Source organism: Saimiri boliviensis, chromosome 2 (assembly GCF_048565385.1).
Source record: "Saimiri boliviensis isolate mSaiBol1 chromosome 2, mSaiBol1.pri, whole genome shotgun sequence".
Classification (NCBI taxonomy): Eukaryota; Metazoa; Chordata; class Mammalia; order Primates; family Cebidae; genus Saimiri; species Saimiri boliviensis.
In genome coordinates this window covers 145,940,919-145,961,087 of record NC_133450.1, presented here as the reverse complement: position 1 = coordinate 145,961,087, position 20,169 = coordinate 145,940,919, and the positions used below count along the sequence as shown (strand labels likewise).

Below are 20,169 nucleotides of genomic sequence, written 5' to 3'. Positions count from 1 at the left end.
TTTATTTTTATTTTTATTTATGTTCACATTTTTTTTGAGACAGGCTCTTACTGTATTGCCCAGGTTGGAGTGCAGTGGTACAACCAGGGCTTACTGCAGCCTCAGACTCCTGGACTCAGGTGATCTTCCTGCCTCAGCCTCCCAAGTAGCTGGGACATCAGGTGTGCACCACCACACCTGGCTAATTTTTTGTAGATACAGAATTTTGCCATGTTGCCCAGGCTAATTACTTTAAAAAGTAAAGTCCCACTTTAAAATTTTATCTTATGTTAATTTTATCTTGCGTGAATTTTACCTTAAAAGTTACATACTGTACGATTCCATTTATATGACATTCTGGAAAAGACAAAACTGTAGGATCAGAGAGAGGGTCAGTGGTTGCCAGGGGTGGGATGGGGGAATGTTTAATTACAAAGCAGTAACATAGAGAATTCTTTTGGTGGAGGGGGGTGATAAAATTATTCTATATCTTTAAGTCCTCACGATAGTGATTTTATTAAATTAGTTGCTTTATAAAACACTACAGGTATCATAAGTGTTAACATAACAATTTACCAAACTGTAGTTCACTGGTGCAATTTACTGAGCACGTTTTATGAAGGAAAGGAAATGCCAGAACTCTGGTAAAGTTGTTCCATTGCACCCCAGGAGAACAAAGATTTCTTTCTCAGACACTTAGGCCAATAAAAACAGGTGAAGAGTTCCCCCGACCCTCCACTGGAAGCACTCCATCTGTAGAAATAGTCTGATAAGTAACTGGACAGTCTTTGTACTCAAGAGATTCCACAACATATAGTGCAATAATGGAAGAGGTTTACCTTCTTCGGCTTCAAAGTTGGAGGGTTCTGGTCATTAAATTTAATTTTTTTTAAAGGCTGGAGTTCAGTGGTACCATCTTGGCTCACTGCAGCCTCTGCCTCCTAGGTTCAAGCCATTTTCCTGCCTCAGCCTCCCTAGTAGCTGGGATTACAGGCACACCACTATGCCCAGCTAATTTTTGTCTTTTTGGTAAGATGGGTTCTCCTCATGTTGACCAGGCTGTCTTGACCTCCTGACCTCAAGTGATCCACCCGCCTCAGCCTCCCACCGTGGTGGGATTACAGACGTGAGCCACCATACCCCTTACGTTCCATTTTGATACTAGGTGCACACTATATGCCCTTGCTGCAAACTGCTTTTCTTGAAAAGTTACGAAGCAGTTCAAGGAGGTATGGTTAACGCTGTATTATCGAATGGTGCCGGTAAGTGCCATGTAATTTTTTTGGTCATGTTGCAATCTTTGGTTTCCAATTTAGTGACTGCTGCTATAAAATCAAATAACAACAATGACATTATTAGGTTTGTCATGGTTTGAACTACAATTAAGTAGCAACTGAGGTTCCAGATTTTAACCCCTTGGCAGCAAAATCCGAATTCCCTCATGTGTACATTCACACCTAGGTGTCAAGGGGTTAAATAACCAACACAAAAGATACTGCACTTCTGATTGTAGCATCTGGCAGAACTCAAAGGAAAGGAATTTGTCCTGTGATTTGAAAGGATTGTGTACAACTTAAAGAAGACACCAGGAAAAGATGCAATGTCACCTGATGTCTTCATAGTTTGTGCATATCCTCCATCATTGATACAGGAGATAGAAAGAAGTTACCTAGGCAGATAGTGAAGGCAAAAGATTCCTTGGCAGCCCCCAAAAAAGGCAGCCCCCAAATCATTTATTTTCTAACAAAGAGCAGCCTGAAAAATTGAGCTGCAGACAGAGACAAGCAAGCTGGAATCTTGCGTGGGTGAATGCCGGCAGCGGCCTGCGGGCCACGTATGCTCAACACGGAGACTCCATCGTCCCTTCTCCTTGTCACCATGTGCACAGTAAAGGAACATACAACATGGTGCGAGCCAGGTAGACAATCCATCTGCATAATAAAAGATGAGAGCGGGGATGGCCAGATTTTCACATGCTATGCAAATGGCACACCTGGTCCGACTGATCCTTTGCGTCCTATGTAAATCAAACGCAACCACCCCAAGCTCATCTATTCAACCTCCTGCACTTCACCATGGAAGCAGCAACCCATTTCTCTAGGAGGCCTGTCTCTGCAGAAAGCTCTTCTCTTTCTTTCACCTATTAAACTTCCTCTCTGAACCTCACTCTTTGTGTGGCCGCATCCTGGTTTCCATGGCTGCAAGACGATGAATCTCAGGTGTTTACCCCAGACAATGATGCTGCTTCATCATCACCACCGTAACCTGCAGGATCATCTGTCAGGGTGTCTTTTAATCCCCCTCCAGGACCCACACATTTCTTCTTTTTGGCTTTGCTTTGCTCACTTCTGTTTTTCACTGTAAAGCACAGTCAGTGAATTGCTGGGATCACAGGCGTGAGCCACCACTGCCCAGCCCTATTGTTTATTTTATTGTGCTTTTGGTATCACAGTTAAGAATCTACTGCCAAATCCAAGATATACTTTTTTTTCCTATAAGTCCTACATAATCGTAGCATATTGTTATGTACTTAGCATTTCTTGCATTGTATTTTTGTTATTATTTGTGCCAAATTATATGCAGAAAAAGAATGATTTTGTATACTTTTGTAAACAATTTACTGTATGTTCTTATCGTTTGTACTAGAGTTTTTAAAAATAATTCTCTTAGAATATTTAGATATATAAATATTATAATTCTGCCTTCTTGTTTCTAATATTTATATCACCTATTTTGTTTTTGGATCTAATTCTATTAGCTTAAGTTATGAAAAATGCTTACAAAATATGTTAAAATAATAACGGTAATAGTGGACTTCCTTCTCTTAAATTTACCATAATAGACATTCTTCTAACTTGGTTTGATATACATTGTTTACAATAATCAAGAATTTTCTGCCTCTTTTTATTCAGGAATGGCCTTCTTGTTTCTAATATTTATATCACCTATTTTGTTTTTGGATCTAATTCTATTGGCTTAAGTTATGAAAAATGCTTACAAAATATGTTAAAATAATAACGGTAATAGTGGACTTCCTTCTCTTAAATTTACCATAATAGACATTCTTCTAACTTGGTTTGATATACATTGTTTACAATAATCAAGAATTTTCTGCCTCTTTTTATTCAGGAATGAATGTTGAACTTTATCAAATACCTTGTCAGCATCTATAGATAAGATGAAATCTTTTTTCTTTCTCCTTTTACTTTTTAATTTGATCTAGTATCTAAAAAGAGTACCAAGCCCTAGAAAAGCCTCAAAATAGCCCAACCTGTGGGCTCGGTGGCTCACGCCTGCAATCCTAGCACTTTGGGAGGCCAAAAGGGGTGAATTGCCTGAGCTCAAGAGCCCATCTCTACTAAAAATGCAAAAAATTAGCTGGGCACGGTAGAGGGGGCAGCGTTGTAATCCCAGCTACTTAGGAGGCTGAGGCAGGAGAATGGCTTGAACCCAAGAAACGGAGGCTGTGGTGAGCCAAGATTGTGCCACCACACTCCAATCTTGGCGACAGAGTGAGACTCTGTCAAAAAAAAAAAAGAAAAAGAAAAAGAAAAAAAGCCCAGCCTGTACATCAGACCCTTCTGTGCATTTTAATGTGATTAATTATTTGTATAGGCTTCTTACTTGTGAACCACACTGAATATTTAGAATAAGCTTCTTTGGTCATGGTTTACTTTCTTCCAATGTGCTGTTAGAATCTACTTGCTGGTATTTGACATAGGATTTTTGCATCAAGAATTTAAAGTAAGGTTATTCTGTAGATTTTTCTCCTTGTGCTTTTTTGTTCAGGTTTTTATCATCAGTGTTATGCTGTCTTAATAAAAATACTCAGGATGCTTTCTTTCTTCCTCTGTGACAAGATGTAGCTAAAATGACTCATCCATCTTTTCTATAAAGATTTGTCAATTCATTTTTGACATAAAAAAGTGAGGTTTTTTGGGGGTTTTTTTGTTTGTTTGTTTTTTTGAGATGGAGTTTTGCTTTTGTTGCCCAGGCTGGGGTGCAATGGTGCGATCTCAGCACACGGCAACCTCTGCCTCCTGGGTTCAAGCAATTCTCCTGTCTCAGCCTCCCAAGTACCTGGGATTACGGGCACATGCCACCACGTCCAGCTAATTTTTGTATTTTTAGTAGAGATGAGGTTTCCTCATATTGGTCAGGCTGGTCTCCAACTCCTGACCTCAGGTAATCTGCCTGCCTCAGCCTCCCAAAGTGCTGGGATTACAGGCATGAGCCACCGTGCCTGGCAAATGAGTTTTTTTTTTTTTTTTTAAGTAAAAGATGGAGCTACAGGTTGTCTCTACTTAGACAGGCGTTCCTTAATTTCCACCCTTTATTTTGTTTTCTTTTTTGTTTGTTTTGTTTTGTTTTGAGATGGAGTCTTGCTCTGTTACCTAGGTTGGAATGCAGTGGCACAATCTCAGCTCACTGCAACCTCCGCCTCCTGGGTTCAGGCGATTCTCCTGCCTCAACCTCCCTCCTGCCTCAGCCTCCCTCCTGCTGGGACTACACGCACAAGTCACCATGCCCAGAGCTAATTTAATGTATTTTTAATAGAGATGGGGTTTCATCATGTTGGCCAGGCTGGTCTCAAACTCCTGAGCTCAAGTAATCTGCCTACCTCATCCGCCCCAAGTGCTAGGATTGACAGGTGTGAGCTACCATGCCCTATTCTCATCTCACTACCCTCACCGCCTTCCTACTGCTCCTTCCGTCAGTCTCAGCAAAAGCTTCGTTTTTACAATTTGCCTTTTTAGTACTCTTCTAATTTTGCCTGGAAAATACCATTTATAATATATTTACCCTCCCTATTTGTATGTGTCATATGGCTGAGTTAGTTAGAAAAATCACAAAACTTTTCACCAAAGTGGTGGTTCCAAAACAATGTTTTCTTACAGGAGAGGTAGGGTTGGTACTCTGAAGCTATCCTAAATGTCCACAGGATGTTTCTCAGCAAGCCACATGCACCTTAATTCCCCTCTCTGGTTTTGGGTTGTTCAATATTATAAAGAGAAGAATTGGGGAGCAAATGTAAGACCACAAATATTTCATGCAATCTCAATTATGGTTATAGAAGCAAAGGAAACAGAGAACAGAAATAATTCTGTGAGCTAAAAGTGTAGGGATGGTAAAAAGGGGAATTTCACAGATGAAATGTCCCTTTAAGTTTACAGAAAGGGCCTCAGATACGAATCAAGTTACTGCCTTTAAAAACTCAATGCTGTTTGTAGATTACGGCATATTATAAAATAATTTATTTTTGACAATTCTATACAGTCATCCCTTGGTATTTTAGGGAAAGTGATGTGAGAACCCTTCCTGGATACCAAAATCCCTGAGGTTCAAGACCCTTATATAAAATGGCATAGGATTTATATACGACCTACACACACCCTCTTGTATACTCCAAAGAAGCCTCTTTTGGCATTTTTGTGCAATTTTTCTCTAGGGTAATAACCATGAAAAGTTAATTTATTTTAAAGGTTAATGTAAATAAAGTTTGAATGTGATTCTATTGTATCTGCTTCTGAGATCAGAGATCTATTTGTTTATGCTCCCCTTTTGTTGGCTGTAAGATCTTCCTTAGATTACAAAATAAAAAGAAGAATCTCCAAGTTCACCTGATAAGAGAAATCTCTTTACAAAACATATCTGAAGTCATAAGTCTCTTTAAAATTCAGTCCAGTGGGGGACGTGCTGATCTCTGGAACGAGGTGGTGCCTGCGTCCCTTGAAGGCACTGGCCGAGCTCTGCAGCTCATCTGCTGACTCCTGCTGCTCAGTGGCCATCCCCAAAACAGCATGTGTGCCAGACCGACGACGGGCATCCGGAGACAGCAAAGACTGGTCCACTTGGGGAAACTGAGCCTCAGCTGGTGAGGGGCCTTGCTCAGACTCACAGTCAGTGGCAGGGCCAGCACTGCAACCAGCCTTCCCACCGATCCACAGCCCTCACAATTACTCACAGCTACTCAAATATTTTAGCACTTGGTAGTACTCCTAACCTATGAGCGGCTTTTCCAAAAACAAACATGTTTCAAAGTGCATATATTATTAATTTATAACGTACAAATAAATGGTTGACATTTTGACTGAAAGATTATTTTTTAAGATTCTGCTACTGTTGCTGGCGATACACATAACAAAAATAATGAATCTCACAAACACTGTGCTGAGCAAAACAAGCCAGACATAAAATAGTACATATGTAAAGTTCTATTTATTTCTTCCACATGAAGGTCTACAACAGGCAGAACTACCCTGTGCTGATAGAAATCATATCTCTGGTTGCCTGGGGCAGGAGGAACTTCCAGTGGGCCCAGGGAAACCTTTTAGGCTAATGGAAATGTTCTAGATCTTGATTGTGATGTTGATGGCATAGCCACAAACATTTGGCAAAATCCATTGAACTACATATTTGATTTTATATTATTATTCTTTCTTTTTGAAATAAAATCTCAGGCCAGGCATGGTGGCTCATGCCTGTAATTCCAGCACTTTGGGAGGCTGAAGCACGTAAATCACGAGGTCAGGAGTTCAAGCCCAGCCTGGCCAAGATGATGGAACCCCATCTCTACTAAAAATACAAAACGTAGCTGGGCGTGGTGGCAGGCACCTGTAATCCCAGCTACTTGAAGGTTGAGGCAGAGAACTGCTTGAACCTGGGAGGCAGAGGTTGCAGTGAGCTGAGATCATGTCACTGTACTCCAACCTGGGTGACAGAGTGAGAATCCATCTAAAAAGAAAGAGAGAGGGAAGGAAGGAAGGAAAGAAAGAGAGAAAGAGAGAGATAGGGTCTCACTCTAGCCCAGGCTGGAGTACAGTGGCATGATCATAGCTCATTGCAGCCTCGATAGCCCAGATTCAAGCGATCTTCCTACCTCAGCCTATTGAGTAGCTGAGACTACAGGTACATGCCACATCTACCTAATTTTTGTATTTTTTGTAGAGATGACTTTTTGTGAGATAAAATTCCTTTGTGAGATACTGTTCTCACCCCTATTGTACAGATGAGGAAACTGAGATAGAAGTTCAGTAGCTTCATCAATATTATAGAAGGGACAAAGCCAGGAAGCAACCGTAGGCTGTCTGTCCTGAGAGCTCATGCTTTTATCACCATGTTACAGTGCCTCCCCACACTATGAAGAAAATCAAGATGTGGACGTTGCTACGACCTGAACGTTCCTGTCCTCCCAAAATTCATATGTTAAAATTTTATCTGTCAAAGTGATGGCAGCAGGAGGTGGTTCCTGGGGCGGATGGTTAGATTATAGGGGTGGAGCCCCCATTAACTGTATTAGTGCTTTTATAAAAGAGGCCCCAGAGAGCCCTCCAGCCCCCTCCACCGTGTGAGGATAGACAGAGGCGGTGCTGTCTAGGGGCCAGAAAGCAGGTCGTCACCAGACGCTGAAGCTGCCAGTGTCTTGATCTTGGACTTCTCTGCCTCCAGAACTGGGAGAAATGAATATCTGTTGTTTATGAGCTACCCCGTGTGTGGTATTTTGTTAAAAAAAATAATAGCCCAAATAGCACAAATAAGTAAGATGCTTTAAACCCTCACTGCTCAAAGTGGGATCCATGGATCAGCAGTCACAGCACCAACCGGGAGCTTCTTAAGAACACAGAGCCTGATCCTCCCTAGACCTGCTGCCTTAGGACTGGCATTTTAACCAGATCAGCAGGTGGTTCACTAAAGTTTGAGAAGCACTGCTCTAAACAAGAAAGTGTTCCGTTTTTTCTTGCTTTGTTTTGCTCTGCTTTTGCGTTTCTTTTAGTCTCAGGCTCCTTTAAGAATCTGATGAAAGTCATAGATCCTGGACCAAAAAAAAAAAAAAAACCACGTGCATAGCATTCTAAAGAGGAGTTCATAGATTCATGTTCATGAAACCCTACTGTGGAGGATTTGAAGGTGCTGAGAACCAGTCCTTCATGCCTTCCACGCATTATTACATACAGTCCTTAGAAACCCACTATCGTCAACATGGGAACTTGGAGAGGTTAAGTAGCTTGCCAGAGTCATAGCTAGGAAGTGCTGACACCAGGGTCAAACTGGACACTGCCACCAGGGCCCAACCATAACATTCTTCTGTTGAGAGGGGTGACTCAGCCACAGTGATTCTGGGGAATACCCTGATTCAACTTTTCCCTTCTCTGACAAGTGCATCCTCTCCACTAGAGTATAGTTCCCATGAAGGAAGCACCAATGGAGTGATGAGGTAGGGACCACGCCTACAGAAGACGCTTGGCTGGATGGATCCTAGCAATCCACGTGATGGTAGATGTCCTGGGAAGGTCTCCTGTGTATCTTCCTGACACAATTCCAAACTGTCTGGTCTCAAGCAACGTGCCAATCCATAACTTCCACCTACATCACTCTCCTACTCTCAACCATGGTTGGCAAAGAGATTCCTTTCATGGGCCAACTGATTGGTAGTGGCTGCTTGGTGTTTCAATATTAAAGAGAAGCTAGCTGAGGACTGTGATAGATTAGTAACACCTGCCCCCCTGCCTCCCCCCAGCCCTTCCGTCCCCCGCCCCCTCCGCTGGTGGCATAGTCTTGCACAGTAGTAGGAATGCTACCTGGTCCGTTAAATCACTGCTTAATCCCCTTGGCTTTTCATTCCTTTATTTGACACACCTGTGCTACGTGTGAATTCTGTATACACAGCAAAAGCACTCTTATCCATCCTAACGGAATGGCGAACTAAAATTGCCTGATAGAATGAAGTATTAGTAACAAGTACATACACCTTAAACATTTCGTTTTCAACTAAAATACTTAAATACTTATAAATTAACCAATTTTAGAAGAAGGGCTAAGTCCCCCTTTGCTTCTGGGTCCATTCTTTTGGAGCTTCCCATGGATTTTTTTCACACCGCACTCAAAATGCACCCCCCCCCTTTTTTTTTTCTTGAGACAAGATCTTACTCTGTCACCCAGGCTGGAGTGCAGTGATGTGATCGTGGCCCACTATAGCTAGACCTACTGGGCTCAAGTGACACTCGCACCTCGGCTTCCTGAGTAGCTACGACTATGGGTATATGCCACTATGTCTGGCTCATTTTTATTTTTTGTAGAGACAGGGTCTCCCAAAGTGGCCCAGGCTGGTCTTGAACTCCTGGGCTACAGTGATCCTCTCACGTTGGCCTCCAAAGTGCTGGCTTACAGGTGTGAGCCACCATGCCCGGCCAAAATACGCTGTCTAAAGATCCTTCCAAAGCAATCTGCTAGCAGTATCTTAACAGATTCCCAGTTACCTTTGGCTTCCCCACACCTAATCCAAAAGGAAAATTTATGGGAAATTTATATGTAATTTTCCAAACATTCAACTTAGTTTTCATAGAAATAATCCTTTTCTTTCCCTCTCATAAAGTTACCAAACCACACATTTCATCAAATTATATAATTACAGTAACAAGTATAATTTGTACAGAGATGCTTAGACAGAAACACAAATAATTACTGGATATATGTTACTCAACCAGCTGCAAAGAGTTTTACAGAGAATTGGAGAGCATTAGTTACTCTCAAGAGCCTGATAAGTGATGGCCAGTTAGGAGTTTGGTTATACTACACAGAGCCCTCTCTGGTGACACTCAATTAAATGAGACTCTCCATTAGCCAAAATTTCCGTGTACAATGTTCCTAATATGTCTATAAGGCATTAAAGTTTCTGGAGTAGGCTGGGCACCGAAGCTTTACACCTATAATCTCAGAACATTGGGAGGGTAAAGTAGGCAGATTACTTGAGTCCAGGAGTTTGAGACCAGCTTGGGCAACACAGCAAAACCCCATCTCTATAACAAATACAAAACCTCGTCAGGCACAGTGGTCCAGGCATGGTGGTGTGTGCCTGTAGTCCCACCTACTCAGGAGGCTGAGGTGGGAGGATCACCTGAGCCCAGTGAGGGTGAGGCTGCAGTGATCCATGATTGAGTTACTGAACTCCAGCCTGGGTGACAGAGTAGGACCCTGTCTCAAAAACAAAACAAAATAAAAGATCCTGATATGACTTGGAATTATAAAAGGAAGAGAAACAAAAGATTAAAATATGTTCAGAGAATTCTTTTCGGTGTCTTCACCTTTTTTCAGGGAGTTTTTGATATCATTTTAAACATATACTCTCCCATAAAAATTCCTGTAATTTAGCTTTCATCAAATCTGAAACAAGAAGTTAAAATATAGGCAAATTAAAGTAAGTTTGTGATCTCCATAGTGTTGAGATAACTTTGTTACATGTAATATCCTGAAGAAAAAATTGATCTCGGCAACTAGTAACAGAAACCAAAAATGACAGTGTTAAGACAAGAGAGATATTTGGGGGTTTTTTGCTTGTTTTTTTTTTCTTCCTCACAGAGATAGGCAGTCTGGGGATAGAATAGCAATGCCAGGTTCATCTGGGATGCAGGTTCTTTCTGTGCTATAACCTTACTTGATGACTTCCATCCTCAAGCTTGCTTCAAAGTCACAAGATGGCCGCTGCAACGCCAACTATTACCTTAGCATTCAATGCAGGATGAAAATAAATAAGGGAAGGGTACAAACCCTGTGCTCCCCAGTCAATTCAGGCCCCTTAGAAAAACTTTATAGGAGGCCAGGTACGGTGACTCTCGCCTGTAATTCCAGCACTTTGGGAGGCCAGCACAGGTGGATCACGAAGTCAGGAGACCAAGACCATCCTGGCTGACACGGTGAAACTCAGTCTTTATTAAAAATACAAAAAAAAAAAAAAAATTAGCTGGCCATGGTGGCACGTGCCTGTAGTTCCAGCTACTCAGGAGGCTGAAGCAGGTGATTGCTTGAACCTGGGAGGCAGAGGTTGCAATAAGCCAAGATCTTGCTATTGCTCTCCAGCCTGGGCCACAGAGCGGCTCAAAAAAGAAAATAAAAAGAAAGAAAAGAAATGCTTTATTGGAAAGCCCCACCTGGTGACCTCTGCATACTTTATAATTGGTGCTCTTATCTGTAAAAATATCTAAAAACACCATTTTATAGCTAAGCACCAGATTCAATGATCTTGAGTTCTTATTACCGAGAAAGAGGGAAAGACTGGATATTCAGTAGAGTAGACGATCAACAGTGTTTCCTGTAAAATGTAATCTGGCCAGGCACAGTGGCTCACGTCTATAATCCTGGTACTTTGGGAGGGGGAGGCAGGAGGATTGCTTGAGCCTAGGAATTCAAGACTGGTCTGGGTAACATGACAAAATTCTGTCTCTACAAAAAATACAAAAATTAGCTGGACATGGTGGTGCATGTCTGTGGTCCCAGCTACTAAGGAGTCTGAGGCAGGAGAATCACCTGAGCCTGGGAAGTCAAGACTGCAGTGAGCCATGATCACTGTACTCCAGCCTGGGTGACAGAGGGAACCCCTGTCCAAAAAAAAAAAAAAAAAAAAAAAATCATAGCCTTATTTTCTGACTGGTCCAGACAACTGGGAATTTATGTATATTGCAAAGATCTTTTGCTTTGGAAAAGTGCTGTTCAGTTGTTGCAACTGTTTTAGACGCACGTGGAACATTTGTTTTATTCACTCCCTATCTCCATTTCAAGCCACACACTACCCAGTACATTAGCATCAGATGCCAGCTCAAGCTAACATGGGTGTTGCTACCATGAGCAGAATTCCACTTCTACAAAGTACATAATGTGCACACTCAACTCTGTAGTTGTGAGCTTTTAGAAATACCAGTCAAGATCATATTATCAATTTTTGCCAATCGGTTGCACCCGAGAGCACAAGACGCAGTAGGCAGGGGGCAAAATGAATCCGACTGACTGCTCAGGCTGGCTTGCCTCCAGTTTCTTTCTTTTTCTTTTCTTCTTTGTGTGTGTGTGTGTGTGTGTGTGTGTGTATGTGTGTGTGTGTGTGTGAGAGAGAGAGAGAGAGAGACAGTCTTGGTCTGTTGGGCAGGCTGGAGTGCAATGGGGCCATCTTAGCTCACTGCAACTTCTACCTTCCTGGTTCAAGCAATTCTCCTGCCTCAGCCTCCAAGTAGCTGGAATTACAAGCACCTGCCACCACACCTGGCTAAATTTTTTTTTTTTTTTGTATTTTTGGTAGAGATGGGGTTTCACCCTGTTGGCTAAGGCTGGTCTCAAACTCCTGACCTCGTGATCCGCCTGCCTCAGCCTCCCAAAGTGCTGGGATTACAGGCGTGAGCCACCATGCCTGGCCTATGGCTCCTATATTATGTGTAACCATTAGCTTTCTTTTTAACAATCTTCAAGGAAGCCAGTGCTTTTTACAAGGGTGCAATAAATTCTCTCTTCAGTGTCCAACACAACAGTTGCAACAGTGTATCTTAGACTCATTTGGAAACACAATTCACCAAACACTTAACAAGCCCTGATTTTGTTAGAAAATGGAAATGCCCTCAAAGATTTCACCCATAGGAAGTCAGATGAGATGACGCTCATTAATGGGTGAAAGGAAAGCCTAGAGAGATTATGGAAGAAAGTTCATACTTTCCTTACTTCTACTAAGTTGCACTTGAACAAGCCCCAGCCCCCAAGGCCCCTTCCTTCCCAGTGGCTGTCCTGGACACTCCACCGTTTTTTACCTTCATGGGAGGCATTGGATTGCCTTACTTTTACTTTTTGGGCCTCAAAGTTCTATTCACCAAGCATCTCCAACTGTAATTCGTTAAGCTAGATGTAATAAATTCCTTCCTCTGTTCCCATCATTTCTAATGCTTCTTTCAGCTGCTCTATTGCCTGGCATTGCTCACGAATGACAAGACCTCCCTAGGACCAGGCGAGATCATTTTGGCTTCAATTGCTGGACCACAGCCATGACTACTACCAACAATGACACTTAACCTCTGACACCCTTTAGCACCACGGCTCAGGCTCTCAGATTTCAATCGTGAGAGATGCAGACATTCAGGGGCCCCCAATCACCTGTCTTTCACAGGTACCATCTCAACACAGGTCGCGTACCTATATTCCCCCAAATCCACCTCCTCTCAAAGTCTAAACTTCCAGCAGTGGGGAAATGCCCTCTCTCCTAAATTCCTGGTTCCATCCTCCCAATGTATAAGCAAATTGTCTGAGGTCAGAGTTCTAAGTGAAAACAGTAGCTTATGAATTTGGGGTTATTTATGTACACAAACAAACAAAGATGCAATATAAATGTAACAGCAGGCAGCTATGAGGAAGAGAGCATAATGGGTATATTCCAGTGGTAAGATAACCTAGTCATACATATGTAATTAATTTTTTTTTTATCTAAAATACACTTTTCCATACAGTAATTTATTTGAACTCAAAGACTCTGGGATGTACAGAAATAGGTTAGGTGTTATTATCATTTTAAACATGAGAAAACAGAATCTTAGAAAGGTCAAACAGCTTTCTCAAAAGCCTCTCAAATAGTACAATAGAACCTCAGTGTAAAACCAGATCTTCCGTCCAAATCCAGTTTGTCTCCTACTACGTTATCTGCTGGTGGGATTAAGCTAACGTTCAGCTCATTGGGGGGCAGCCTTAAGTAAGAAAACATTATAAATCTCCCTCTTGGTCAGGCGCAGTGGCTCACACTTGTAATCCCAGAACTTTGGGAGCCCGAGGCGGGCAGACCACTTGAGGTCAGGAGTTCGAGACCAGCCTGGCCAGTATGGTGAAAACCCATCACTACTAAAAATACAAAAACTTAGCTGGGCATGGTGTCAGGTGCGTGTGACCCCAGCTACTCAGGAAGCTGAGGCAGGAGAATTGTTTGAACCCGGAAGGCAGAGAGTGCAGTAAGCTGAGATTGCGTCATTGCACTCTAGTCTCGACAACAAGAGCAAAACTGCGTCTCAGAACAAAGAAAGAAAGAAAACACCTCTGTCCTTTTCAGTATCAGAACGTACTATGTGAGTTTACAAGTCTTCCTCAACTTACCACACTGAATTGCTTCTTTAGATCTTTGTTACTTCTCCCACCGGGAAGTGGAGTCATTTCCTTCCCCTGGAATCTCGGCAGGTTTTGGTGACTTGCCTCACCAATATAACATTGCAGTAGTGACGTTCTGTGATTTAGGAGGCTAGGTCCTAAAAAGCCTGTCAGCCTCTGTCCAGACCTCCTAAGAACTCACTCTTAGAAGCCTGCTGCTATGCTATGATGAAGCCCAAGCAGCCCACAGAAAGAGCCAGGAGGAGAGGAAACGAGACCCCAGGAGACAGCCCTGGCTGAGCTCCAGGCCAAAAGCCATGTGGGGAACCATCTTAGAAGTGGATCACCCAGTCAGTATCAGGACACATGAGCTGTCTCCACCCAGCCTGCCTGACTTGCAGATCCACAGATCAAATAAACAACTGCTGTTATTTCAGCCATCAGGTTTTAAGATGCTTTGTCCCATAGCAAATAACTGCAGTCTGCCTTTCCAAAACCTTCACGGCTAAAAACAATACCCAAAAAAAGTAGTGACATATATCAACCTGGCTATTCATTAGGAATATATGCATGTTTATTTCACTTACATATTGTATTTTATATTTTTTAAAGTAAATGAAGAGTTCCCTCTAATTTAAAAAGAAAAAAAAAAGGCAATTAGACAAATTGCTTTAAAATGCCTTCAACCCTAAATAATAAAAATCTTATTATAAATATATTAGCATTTGGTTCGAAACTCTGTGAAAAGAATTAGGCCCTCCAGCTTTTACAGTTCCATGAAGGCCTTCTAAATATAGGAAAGTAAAACTGAAATTTGTGTCAGTTTGTTAATGGCATCACTTAAAACCATAACAGTTAATTAACTAATTAACAACTTAATTAACTCAGCAGTTAATTTACTTACTTGAGTTCACTTAAATTTCCTAGATGTGATTTAACAAACTTTCAGTGTAATTTCTGACTAAACATGTAAATTGTATGATACGTATCTCTTCTATTTTGAAATCTTTTAAAGATAATATTGTTTAAGGAGGAACAATAAGCCTAGTAGTGAGTTTTCATTTTTTTCTTCAGCAGGGAAACTCTCTGAACTTCTGGCATGTAGCAAGTTTCCCATCAAGCTTGCAGGGGTATTTTTTGTTTTGGTTTCTGAGATAGGACTCACTGTGTCATCTAGACTGGAATGCAAGGGTGTGATCTCGACTCACTGCAACCTCTGCCTGCTGGGCTCAGGTAATATTCCTACCTCAGCCTCCTGAGTAGCTGGGGCTACAGGTGTGTGCCACCACACCCAGATAACTTTTGTATTTTTAGTACAGATGGGGTTTCATGTTGGCCAGGGTAATGTCGAACTCCTGAGCTCAAGTGATCTGTCCACCCTGGCCCCCCAAAGTGCTGGGATTATAGGCATGAGCTACCCTACCCGGCCCCACTCAGGCTTTTTACTTGCAAAAAGAAGATCATATTTGGATTTTTCAGTTTGTTTAAATGAATCCAAATAAGATTCACAAATCAGCAGACCAATGTGAGCAAATTTCATGATAGTGTATTAATAGTTGATGGTCCTATATTCTTTAAAAAAATGGATGCTGAAACAAACAATAATTGAAAAAAAAAACTGTTATAAAACATTTCTCTGGTCCATGGGTTTACTTATTTAACCAACATGTTTATATAGCACCAAGTAATGTCAGGTTACTCAATATGTGGCCCATCAACCTGTGCTCATCCATGAGCTGTTTTTACCAGTGGGAAATGAGAAGAGTACAGGAACTAAGTGTTTAGAAATGTTTGCAGGACTTTGAGAGAATAAATGTATGTCTACTGACTATCATAAAGAGAGATTTGAAGCCCAAATGCAGTGGTTCATGCCTATAATCCCAGCACTTTGGGAGGTGGAGGCGGGCAGATCACCTGAGGTCAGGAGTTCAAGACTAGCCTGGCCAACATGGAGAAACCCATCTCTACTAAAAATTCAAAAATCAGCTGGGTGTAGTGGTGCACACCTGTAATCCTAGCTACTGGGGAGACTGAGAAAGAAAAATCGCTTGAACCTGGGAGGCGGAGGTTGCAGTGAGCCAACATCATGCCATTGCATTCCAGCATGGGCAACAAGAGCAAAATTCCATCTCAAAAAAGAAAAAGAAAAAGAAAAAAAAAAAGAAAAGAAAAAGAGACATTTGGGCTTGTATTTTAGCCTGTATTTTTATTTCATTTTTCTAATCATTCATTTTTATTTATTTATTTATTTATTTTTGAAACAGAGACTTGCTCTGTCACCCAGGCTGGAGTGCAGTGGTATGATCTTGGCTCACTGCAACCTCCACCTCCCAGGTTCAGGCAGTTCTCCTGCCTAAGCCTACCGAGTAGCTGGGACTACAGGTGTGCACCACTACACCCAGCTATCTTTTTTTTTTTTTTTTTTTTTTTTTTGTATTTTGGTAGAGATGTGGTTTCACCATGTTGGCCAGGATGGTCTCGATCTCCTGACCTCATGATCTGCCTGCCTCAGCCTCCCAAAGTGCCGGGATTACAGGTGTGAGCCACTGAGCCCGGCCTTTTATTGTGTTTTACAAACATTCTCATCTGCAACAGATTGCTTTTTTTAAAAAAAGCTGGTTCTTTTTCAAAAATAGTTTGGGAAGCACTGATTTAACTGTACTAACTACTGCGGCAAACAAACAGTGGATAAAAAATGATCCCTGCTAGCTTTGTGCAGTGGCAGTATTGCAGCCAATGAGGTTTATCCGAGGCATGACTGTTGCTAATTGAAAACTTCCCAATACCCCGCCATGACAACTTGAAATACAGTCAGCTTTGGCAATTTTTGGCAGTCTCTACGGCAGGCGAGCCCAAACTTTTTATACAGGGGGCCAGTTCACTGTCCCTCAGACCGTTGGAGGGCCGCCACATGCTGTGCTCCTCTCACTGACCACCAATGAAAGAGGCGCCCCTTCCTGAAGTGTGGCGGGGGGCTGGATAAATGGCCTCAGGGAGCCGCATGCGGCCCGTGGGCCTTAGTTTGGGGACGCCTGCTCTACAGGGACTGAATTATCTCATTTAAAAAAATCCCTGCTTTCATAAAGCTTGCATATTAATAAGAAGTGCAGGTTGTGATTGTTGCCTAACTGAAGTGTAAACAACATGTTCTAGACACTTAGAGGAAAAAGATGATTCCACAAGGAGAGGTAACAGAAGGCTTTGCGGAGGAAGCGATTGTTGAATGAGGTCTTATTTGATGAATGGGTAGAGTTTGGGGAGGTAAAAATAGAAGAGGATACACATTTCAGACAGAGTGAGCAATGGAACGGAAGTCAGGGGAAGAAAATGCAGCTATGTATTGGGAAGAACATGCAACTGACCTCATTCGGTGAGAGCAGAGGGAATGTGATAAATCTAGACGGGTACACCCAACTGTAGAAGGCCTTTTGAATGTGAAGCTAAGAGGTTTGCGCTTGCCTGAGGTCATCTCCAAGTTGCCGCTGAAAATTTCTGAGCAGAGAAGTGGTGTTCATAAAGTTGTGCTTATGATAGATGAATTTGAGGAGAGAAAAACTGGAGAACTAGATGAGGAAGAATACTCCAGATTCTTCAGGTACAGCGGGATAGATTCAAGTCATCTTAGGAGTCTGCCAATTGAGATTTTAAAAGGTATACATTTAACCCTTCCAAAGTAGTGATCACTAAGTGAAAATACAACAGCGGTCTCCCCCAGAAAGCTCCTGAGTAAGTGATGAGTTGCTTTTCATGTATGTATATAAATGTATATACATTTATAATGCATTAGCTGTGTGCATTTTAGGTCCAGTATCTCATGTAATCATCAAAACCACACTATTTCAGGTTCTATTAATCCCCATTTTACATGAGAAATTTGAGGCTATAAAAGTTAGGTCCCATACTCAAGGTCACCCACTAAATAATAAGAGCCTAGAGCCAGGCACAGCGGCTCATGCCTGTAATCCCAGCACTTTGGGAGGCCAAGGTGGTTGGATCACCTGAGGTCAGGAGTTCAAGGCCAGCCTGGCCAACATGGTGAAACTCTGCCTGTACTAAAAATATAAAAAATAGCCAGGCATGGTGGCAAGTGCCTGTAATCCCAGCTACTTAGGAGGCTGAGGCAGGGGAATCACATGAACCCAAGAGACAGAGGTTGCAGTAAGCCAAGATCACCCCATTCCACTCCAGCCTGATGGACAAAAGTGAGACTGAGTCTTAAAAAGGAAAAAAAAATCCATACCAGCTATCTACTTGAACATTATGAAGCCTATTCTTTGGGAATGTCTGGGATTTTATCTGTGTTTCCATCTGAAAGGTAACGCTACAATGAACAACAGGAAGATGATTTTTCTTTAGTAAGAGCTGAGAATAGTTTTATATCTATAAACTCTTGAAAATCCTTGCTTTACAAAAGGACCAGCACAAGTTGTATTTTAAAAAAAATCTTGGCTGGTTGCAGTGGTTTATGCCTGTAATCCCAACAATTTGAGAGGCCAAAGTGGGTGGATCACGAGCTCAGGGGTTCAAGATCAGCCTAGCCAACATGGTGAAACTCCGCCTCTACTAAAAATACAAAAAATTAGCCCGGCATGGTGGTGATCGCCTGTAATCCCAGCTACTTGGGAGGCTGAGGCAGGAGAATCTCTTGAACCTGGGAGGTGGAGTTTGCAGTGAGCCAAGATAACACTACTGCATTCCAGCCTGGGCAACAAAGCAAGATTCTGTCTCAAAAAAAAAAAAAAAAAAAATCTTATCACTATAACAAAGCAATACGTGACCGCCTACCCAGACTTGAAGTATGATTTACAATGGCAACTCTGCATTTGAATAAATGGTGGCAATAAAAGCTGAAAAACAAATACCATAAAGTTTATTTATTTGCCTAGTTGGAAAGGAGAAGTTAATGGAACAGAAGCTACAATACAGCACTGATCATCAGCACCATTATTCCCTCTGAAAATGTGAGCAATTTCAGACACTATTTTTATCTTGAAAAATATTCTAATAGTCTTTCATACTATAAATACAATTATATATCTGTTGTTTGAGAATTTTGAAAAGGAAACTTTAATTAAAACAATACACATGATTGAGATGGAAATTGTAATAGAGGTACTTCTCTTTGAACACCTAACTTGGGAACTTGCTGACAGATGTATCCTCCAATGCTAGCCGCTGAGAAGCTCCAAGGAAGAGCAGCATTTATTCCCTCATGGCTGTTTCCTAAGCCTAAATAGAAATGTCTAATTATGTTGCAGCGTCCTTCATCTACTCTCCTTGCCAATCTCTTTGACATACAATCCTAGCCTCAATGTTCTAACTAGTGTTCAGATTCCCAGGCTAGCACAGAAGAGTAGCTAGATTCAAACTGTAGTAGAAATAAGACACAAGAAAAAATAGTACAGGGAAAAAGATAGGAGACAGGACAATGTATGTTCTGGTTATCTACTGCTGTGTAATAAATCATACCTAAACATAATGCCGGAACAGCAATGGTCTGTTAGCCCATGCGTTTCTACAGATTGACTGAGCTCAGCAGGGAGGTTATTGATTAGGGTCTCGCATGCAGTGACAGTCAGGTGGAACTGGGGCTGAAATTATCTGAACTTTAACTGGACTGGGCATCCAGGACAGTTCCTTCGCTCACCACAGGTGACCTCTCACTTGGAATAGTTGGCAGAGCTAGTGGTTGATAAGGCATCTCCCTCTCCTAACTCTCTCTCCAAGCGTGCTCTCTCTCCAGGCATGCTCTCTGTCTTCTCTCTCTGTCTCTCTCTGTCTCTGTCTCTGTCTCTGTCTCTCTCTCTCTTTCTCTCTCTGCTTGGCTAAATTGGATTTCCTCACAGTGTGAGTAGTTGGACTTCTTACCTGTTGGCTGCCACCCCCCTGCCCCTCCCCACACACACACCCAGAGTGAGTGTTTTAAAAGGGCAAGGCAGAAGCTGCAAGGGTCCTTCTGATCTGGCTCGAAATCACACTGCATCACTTCTGCCACCTGCTATTTGTTCCCATGGGACCGGGTCAGATTTAATATAAGAAGCAACTGCACAAGGGCATGAATTCCAGAAGGCATGGTCCAATATGGGGTGGCAGGGAGTATCTTTGGAGACTAGCAACAGAAGCGGGTAGGAAAGGTAAAAGGACCTTTTAGGGTTGTGATAGATCTCAAGGAGAAATTCAAATTTTTAGATACATTACTGGTTTAATAGGATTTAAAGTGGCATAGTATCAACTAGCCAGGATCCTACCTACCAGTCACAGAATTATTACTATGGGAAATTTCACTTGAGCAAAATACACAGTGGTTTTAAA

General features: G+C 42.0%; 1 protein-coding gene and 1 non-coding gene across 16 annotated transcripts in view; one reads left to right on the top strand and one right to left on the bottom strand.

Moving 5' to 3' along the window:
* PRUNE2 (prune homolog 2 with BCH domain) overlaps positions 1 to 20,169 on the bottom strand; it is a 537,643-nt gene that overhangs the window by 381,193 nt on the left and 136,281 nt on the right. The window lies entirely within an intron of this gene.
* On the top strand, positions 16,565 to 16,707 carry LOC120360717 (U4 spliceosomal RNA). The gene has a single exon (XR_005577149.1). It is a non-coding gene; the product is annotated as a U4 spliceosomal RNA (small nuclear RNA).